The following is a 6,963-nucleotide window of genomic DNA, read 5'->3' on the forward strand; positions in this document are numbered from 1 at the left end:
AGTGAATTTTAAATTCCATAGTAGATTTTTTTAAAATGATATGATACGAAATGAAGTCGTTTTTACCCTGTCATTTTTAAAAAAATAAAATATAAATTACATTGTGGCATCCGGCGAGCCACTTCACGTTTCTGGTGACCGAAAAATAAATACGGGATATATTTGATAAAAATCTGATAGTTTGAGGGTTTAGATAACATTTCGAAAGTTTCAGGGTATTTTTGATAAAGCGAGTATAATTCAAGGATTTTCATTATATTTACCCTATTTTAAAAATAATAAAGTAAGGGTTATTTGTGTGTACGCGCATGGTGAGCGCACCAACATTTTACCTTATACTCCCTCCGTCCACCAATTCAAGGCCTACTTGCCTTTTTGGGACGTCCACAAAAACAAGGCCTACCTATTTTTGGTAAGTTTTTATTCATATTTAATCAAAAAAGTCAAAGATTCTTTACAAAAAAGTGGGACCCTTTCTCCACTCAACTAATAAAAATACACTTCTTCTTAAAAAGTGGGACCCTTTCTCCACTCAACTAATAAAAATACACTTTTTCTTAAAACCCGTGTTTTTTTCCCTAGGCCTTTAATTGGTGGACGGAGGGAGTATATATTTACGAATGGAATTATATCATTTGCCATATGCGAACATTAAAAGTGTCATTTTGATGAGGACTGTAATTCCCATCAGCGCTGTGCTTAGCAATCTAAGCCTATTTTACCTTATTATTACTATTATTATTATTATTATTACAGAAACTAACAGCGCAGGTACGATCGGATATCTTAGATAAAAGAGTAAGAAATCCACCTAAGTAGATGGAGTGAAGAACGATTGCACACAAGTAGCTTTCCCGTGCAGCCGCGCAGCCAAACCAGAGCAGCGCAGCAGAGTTGCGCAGCCAGACCAGAGCAGCGCAGACCAGAGCAGAGCAGCGCAGACCAGAGTAGAGCAGCGCAGACCAGAGCAGAGCAGCGCAGACCAAAGCAGCGCGGCAGCGCTGCGCAGTCAGAGCAGCGCCACCAAAGTGCCTTTCCTGCGCAGCTACGTATGATAGTTCAACTTCGGGAATAAGACCATTGTACTGAGTTTTGGGCCCAATGGACTAGATGAGTGGGCTTTTAGAATTAGGGTTTGCTCACAAACTATAAATAGCACATCTATTGGAAAACTAGGGGATCAACTCATTCCAGCAACACACTTGTAAAATGTAAACTTTCTTCAGCTATGGTGAAAACCAACGAAGAACGCCCGTGGATGTAGGTCTTAATGACCGAACCACGTAAATCCGTGTGTCATTTATTGCTTTTTAGTTTCTAGTTTAGGTGTTGGTGATTCAGTGCTTCACCAACTGGCGCCGTCTGTGGGAAATCGAGCTAAGGCGTGAGATTCATGGTTTCCGGTTACTGTTCATCGGAGTTACTGTTCACCAGAGGAGATTAGTACTGTTCATAAAAAAAATGGGGAAATTGGGGATCTGGGGTTACTGTTCATCGAAAAAAGAAAGGAAAAAACAAAAGAAGGGGGAAAAGGGAGGATCGAAGGGGGTTCGACGAGGGAGCTTCCAGATTCCAACTCCAGTCCGAAGACAGTTGCTGCCGTCCCTAGATTCTGGATTCATCACCGTCGGTTAAAATCGACCGTCTCACCCGCCACCAAAACGGCCGCCGTGCCCTGCCCTGTCTCCGATCGAAGACCCCAAATCGCGATGCTCTTCTTTTCTCTTCACCATAGCCGAGCCGTCCGCCGACGTGAGCCCTAGGAGCCGCGCCGCAGCACCGCTCTCGGAGCGCGATGCCGAGCGGACATTAGCGAAGAAAATCCGACAGCTACCGCCGCCAACTCAGAAATCCGACTAACCCACAATTGTCATCTCAGTGCCTACAGAGGAAGGTTTCTCTCGCCGACATTCAGTCCGCTCCATCTCCTTATCGGAACTCCGGTGAGGCCGATGTCGCGCCAATCGACGACGCCTTGGGTCTTAGCAGCGATTTGGGGACCACCTCCAACAATCGCTGCCCCAACAACAATCGAAGCTCGCCGTTTTCCATCACCATCTCCAATTCAGATCCAATCGAAGCTAAGTTATCCCCGCCTTTCTCTAAATTCGATCTGATGCCTGATCATGGTGTGGTTCTTAATCAACATTTACTGGAAAGCAGTTCTGGTGGATTGATGCTTGGTTATCTTTGCTTTCTATTATCAGTTTTTTATCTATTACATAGACGTGAATTTCGGTTTTGGCTTCACACTGTGACAGGAGATACAGAATATGTTTTGATTCTGTCAAATTAGAGGCTTAAGATGTTTAATCTCTTTGGGTGGTTCTTGATCAGTTTTCAAGGGAAGGCGGTTCTGATGATGATCGAGAAATTAGGGGAAATCCATGGACTTCACACCTCATTTGAAGAATACGACGAAGCCCTCTCGTTAGGCAGCGGAAAAGGAGGAGCAGCGGAAAATCTTTGACGAATTCGGGGCGGCGTAACTCGTTTGTTTCACCGGAAAAATGATGTTCCATCGTCGCAGCTCACTGTCAGCGACTGGGCAGTCCAAGCAGTTGCCGCTGAACCACAATCATTTGTGGTGCCCGAATTTGGGTCGAATTACAGAAGTCAAGGGGAACTCAGGGAATTGCCCAGATTTGGAGAAATTCTCGAAAGGAACAGGGACATGAACGCCTAATTCAGAAAGCTAAGTCATCTCTCTCGTTAAAATTAATCCTTTATTGTCGATTGGTGGTGTTTGTTGCTATCTTGTTGTGTTTTCAACTGTAGCATCAGGGTCTAGAGGTGGAAGATCTACAGGGGTGTTAATTCAGCGAATCACCGGTGGCTTTGGGCAACCTAGTTCTGGCATCCTCCGCCGCGTTGATGGAGGAGAAGCTCTGACTTCCGACGCAGCGCCGCCTCTCTGCTTGGCAGCGCAGTCAGCGCCACCTCTCCGCTCGGCAGCGCAGCTAACGCCGCCTCGCTCCCTTGTGGCTATCTCAGTGCAGCCATGTGCCTCGACGCAGCGCCGCCTCTCTGCTCGGCAGCGCAGTCATCGCCACCTCTCTGCTCGGCTGCGCAGCCAGCGCCGCCGTTCAGGCCTTCGTGAAAGCACAGTATCGCGCGTTGCCGCCGCGCAAAGGTCGTGCCCTATCGTCGATTCATGCCGTGCGCCGCTGCCGCGACCAGAGCTACGCCTACAGACACCTCGTCTTCTTCGGTTCGATTTCTTCGATTCAGGGCAAAGCTCGATCCTAAACCGCAACGCCAGAGAGCCCTAACTATGCCCAATATTGCAAAGCTAAGTGTATTCTTACGATTTTCTCTATCAGATTGGGATTCTAATTTTTGTTTTCGAAACATATGAGCATGATTACAATAAAATTAACACTCACCTTTGAACCTTGTTCTAGCCACTAAACTTGTTCAAATTGGTTTTCTGCTGGTTACTGAATATAGTTTGGGCTCATTTCTGACAGTGAAAATTGAGGTGTAACTCAGGCTCACCCTCATTGTACAGTCCAGTTTTTCATCTGAAGAGTGATTTAATGGATCAAGGAATCAGCACGCAATGCCAAACAACTCTTCCTTGTCATCGTCCTACGATGCTATTCCAATGATAGTCGAATTAATGCCGAGGCCTTGATCATATTTGGTATTCTAAAATGTGGCTATGTATCCCAGTTTTCTCTCAGCCGCAGAGCAGCGCCTTGGCGGTGGCGGAGGCCATCCGTCGCTGGTGAAGTTTTTTACGTGAGCTGCATCGCCGACAGCCGCACCAACTGGCGAAGTTTTCTCTCATCTCTCCCGTCAGAGTCAAATCTGCTGCTTCTCTGGTTTGATGGAGCAGGGCACGCACCCTTCTAAACTCGAAGGAATGGATACACAACCTGCTCGCTCCAGATTCTATTGTCCAAGCCCACAAAGCTAAGCCTGATAGTCCTTCAAAACAGAAGCTAAGTTCTTCATTTAGTTGACTATAAATTGAAAAATGACCGCTGTTTTATGTCTCGTACGCAACCTTGTTAGTACACTCACTCTGACCCTGCTGTTGTTGTTAATACACTTACTTTGAATTATTGAATGGAAGAGAGGGATTTTATGTGTTGATGAACTGTTCAAACTCAAGGGATTTGATGTTCCTTATTACAGGATGTATTTTTGGGGCATGTTGTTTCAGTATCTATGCTTATGTTCATGCTTGCTAATGATGCTTACCTGGATATTTTATTATCTTGAGGGGATACTTGTCACGGTTATATAAATGATTGGTGGGAGTCCTTATGGCCTTTGGTTCTAAAACCAATAAGATACATGGAATATGAATCATGTTTAAACACTTGAATATTGATTTAATTGGTCGGGGTAGGGACATAACATGGTGTCATATGGGATTTCACTTATATAGCAGTGCTAATTCTGCTCTAAAATGATGAAGCAATGTTGCATGGATGGTGAATTGTTTATCGTGACTTGCATTATCTTGGAAATACTTTGTGGATTTCTTGGAATTAAATTGAACTACCTTGACCTCACTAATTCACTTACTGACATCGATTTATTCAGGAACACATTATCTAAATTTTTGAACTGAAATTTACACTCAAGTTATCTAAATTATGGGAAATTGATGTGGCAGCGTTGTTTTGTGTTTTTTCTATAATCTCAGAGCAGAGCTGGTGTTGGAGCTAGGAGCTTGTTAAACTTCCAAGTGTCATATTGGACAAGTCTTCAATTTGGCTGTTACGGCACTCCAGCCTGCGGGCTTTATTAAAGTCTTGATACGAAGAGGTTTTCCAGTATCACAAGAAGCACAGGAGTAGGCTGTCAGTTTCCAACCCTGACCCAGCACCGTTATTCAGCGCAGGAAGATGCTGTCAGTTTCCCACGCTGACTCAGCATCATTATTCAGCGCAGTAAAAGGTCGCCGGGTTGCAGCGTTGCTTGGGAATTCTCAGCGAAACGAAGGAATATGCTGCGCAGCGCAGGGAGAAGGGAGAAGGGTAGCTCATTAGCCGCGCCGAGGCAGCGCAGGGAAGGAAAGGGCAGCTCATCAACTACATTGATGCAGTACGCTGATGCAGCGCAGGTAGGGAGAAGGGTAGTTCATCGGCTCGCCGAAGCAACGCAGGGCAGGAGAGGGCAGCTCATCGACTGCGCTGATGCAGTGCGCTGACGCAACGCAGAGAGGGAGAAGGGTAGTTCATCAGCTCGCTGAGTATTAAGTTCTCAGTGTTCAGTGCTACATTCAATATTTTATCAAATGCATATTTCCTGTGGGTGGTGAAATTCATATCAGTCTACTACTCTTTATTCTTGGGTACTTAAATGCGAGGATCATGCGAAGAAAGATACAACAGCAAAGGAAAAGGAGGAATTAGTGGAATAACAAGATGAAGTAAAATTATTAAGCTGCGCAGGAATGAAAGCAAGAAGAGTTACTAAAGCTGCGCTGCATAATTTTCTAAGCGGTGCTGCGGGATATCTAAGCTGGTCACCAACACAGGAACTCTACATCCCAGCACAGAATGTCTAAGCCGTAAGGTAACAAAGGTAATCCACTAACTAGTTGTGATCCAGGTACTTCGCAGAACTATAATTTCTCACTACATGATCTTAAGGTGTCTCATCGAAGCATGTTAGTATGAATGAAACATGATGTTAAGTTACTTCACCAAAGCATGTAAGTATGAAACATGATCTTAAGTTATTTCATCGAAGCATGTAAGCATGATTGGGATTTGGAAAATGTTATACTTTACCACTTGAGAAAAATCACGATTTATATTATCTCTTGAAGGGATTTGGGAATTTGATATTATGTCTTGGAAGCTGCACACCTTCTGCATATGTGCTTAGGTCTAAAATATGAATTGACTAAGTATACAAAGCTGCACACCTTCTGCATATGTGCCTAGGTCTAAAATATGAATTGACTAAGTATACGAAGCTGCACACCTTCTGCATACGTGCTAGGGCTTGGAACATAATTTGGATAACATACTTTGGGACCATAGAGTCATACTAGCCCTGTCACTAGCATCACAAGTGGGAACACCAATCACAAGCATACACATAACATGTTTATTTTAGTCATGCACATGTTACTAAGAGGGAGGGAGTAGGGTATATGTCGCCATCTGTATTTTTCTTGAAAATTTACAGAACATCAATAATGGTTGACAATGCTGGAAAACCTGCTTCGGCAGAAAATGAGCTTTAGTGGCAATTCAGCCACGCTTCGGAGGGGAAAGCCTTAAGTAGAATTTGGGTCTTCTCAGCGCAGTCAGGATATTTATCTCAGCTACCTCTGCGCAGTTATCTCAGCGCAGTTATCTCAGTTATCTTAGCTACCTCAGGGCAGCTACCTCAGCGCAGCTATCTCAGCACAGTCAGGGTAGCTATCTCAGCTATCTCAGCGCAGCTATCTAGTTATCTCAGCTACCTCAGCGCAGCTATCTCAGCACAGTCAGGGAAGCTACCTCAGCGCAGTAAGGACATTTATCTCAGCTACCTCAGCGCAACTATCTCAGCGCAGCTATCTCAGTTATCTCAGTAGTTTTCCGCGCAGAATGTCCGAGCCGTTGTCAGTTCAGAATGTCTATGCTCCGCGCAGGAATATCGTAAGCCGCGAAAGTTAGACAGGATCTTTGATTGTCTATGCTCCGCGCAGGAATATCGTAAGCCGCGAAAGTTAGACAGGGGTGTACCATCTTAAGGGCCGCGTTGCGGAAAGGTACCATCTTAAGGGCCGCGTTGCGGAAGTGTACCATCTTAAGGGCCGCGTTGCGGAAGGGTACCATCTTAAGGGCCGCGTTGCGGAAGGGTACCATCTTAAGGGCCGCGTTGCGGAAGTGTACCATCTTAAGGGCCGCGTTGCGGAAGGGTACCATCTTAAGGGCCGCGTTGCGGAAGTGTACCATCTTAAGGGCCGCGTTGCGGAAGTGTACCATCTTAAGGGCCGCGCTGCGG

Source organism: Salvia miltiorrhiza, unplaced genomic scaffold (assembly GCF_028751815.1).
Source record: "Salvia miltiorrhiza cultivar Shanhuang (shh) unplaced genomic scaffold, IMPLAD_Smil_shh fragScaff_scaffold_39, whole genome shotgun sequence".
NCBI lineage: Eukaryota > Viridiplantae > Streptophyta > Magnoliopsida > Lamiales > Lamiaceae > Salvia > Salvia miltiorrhiza.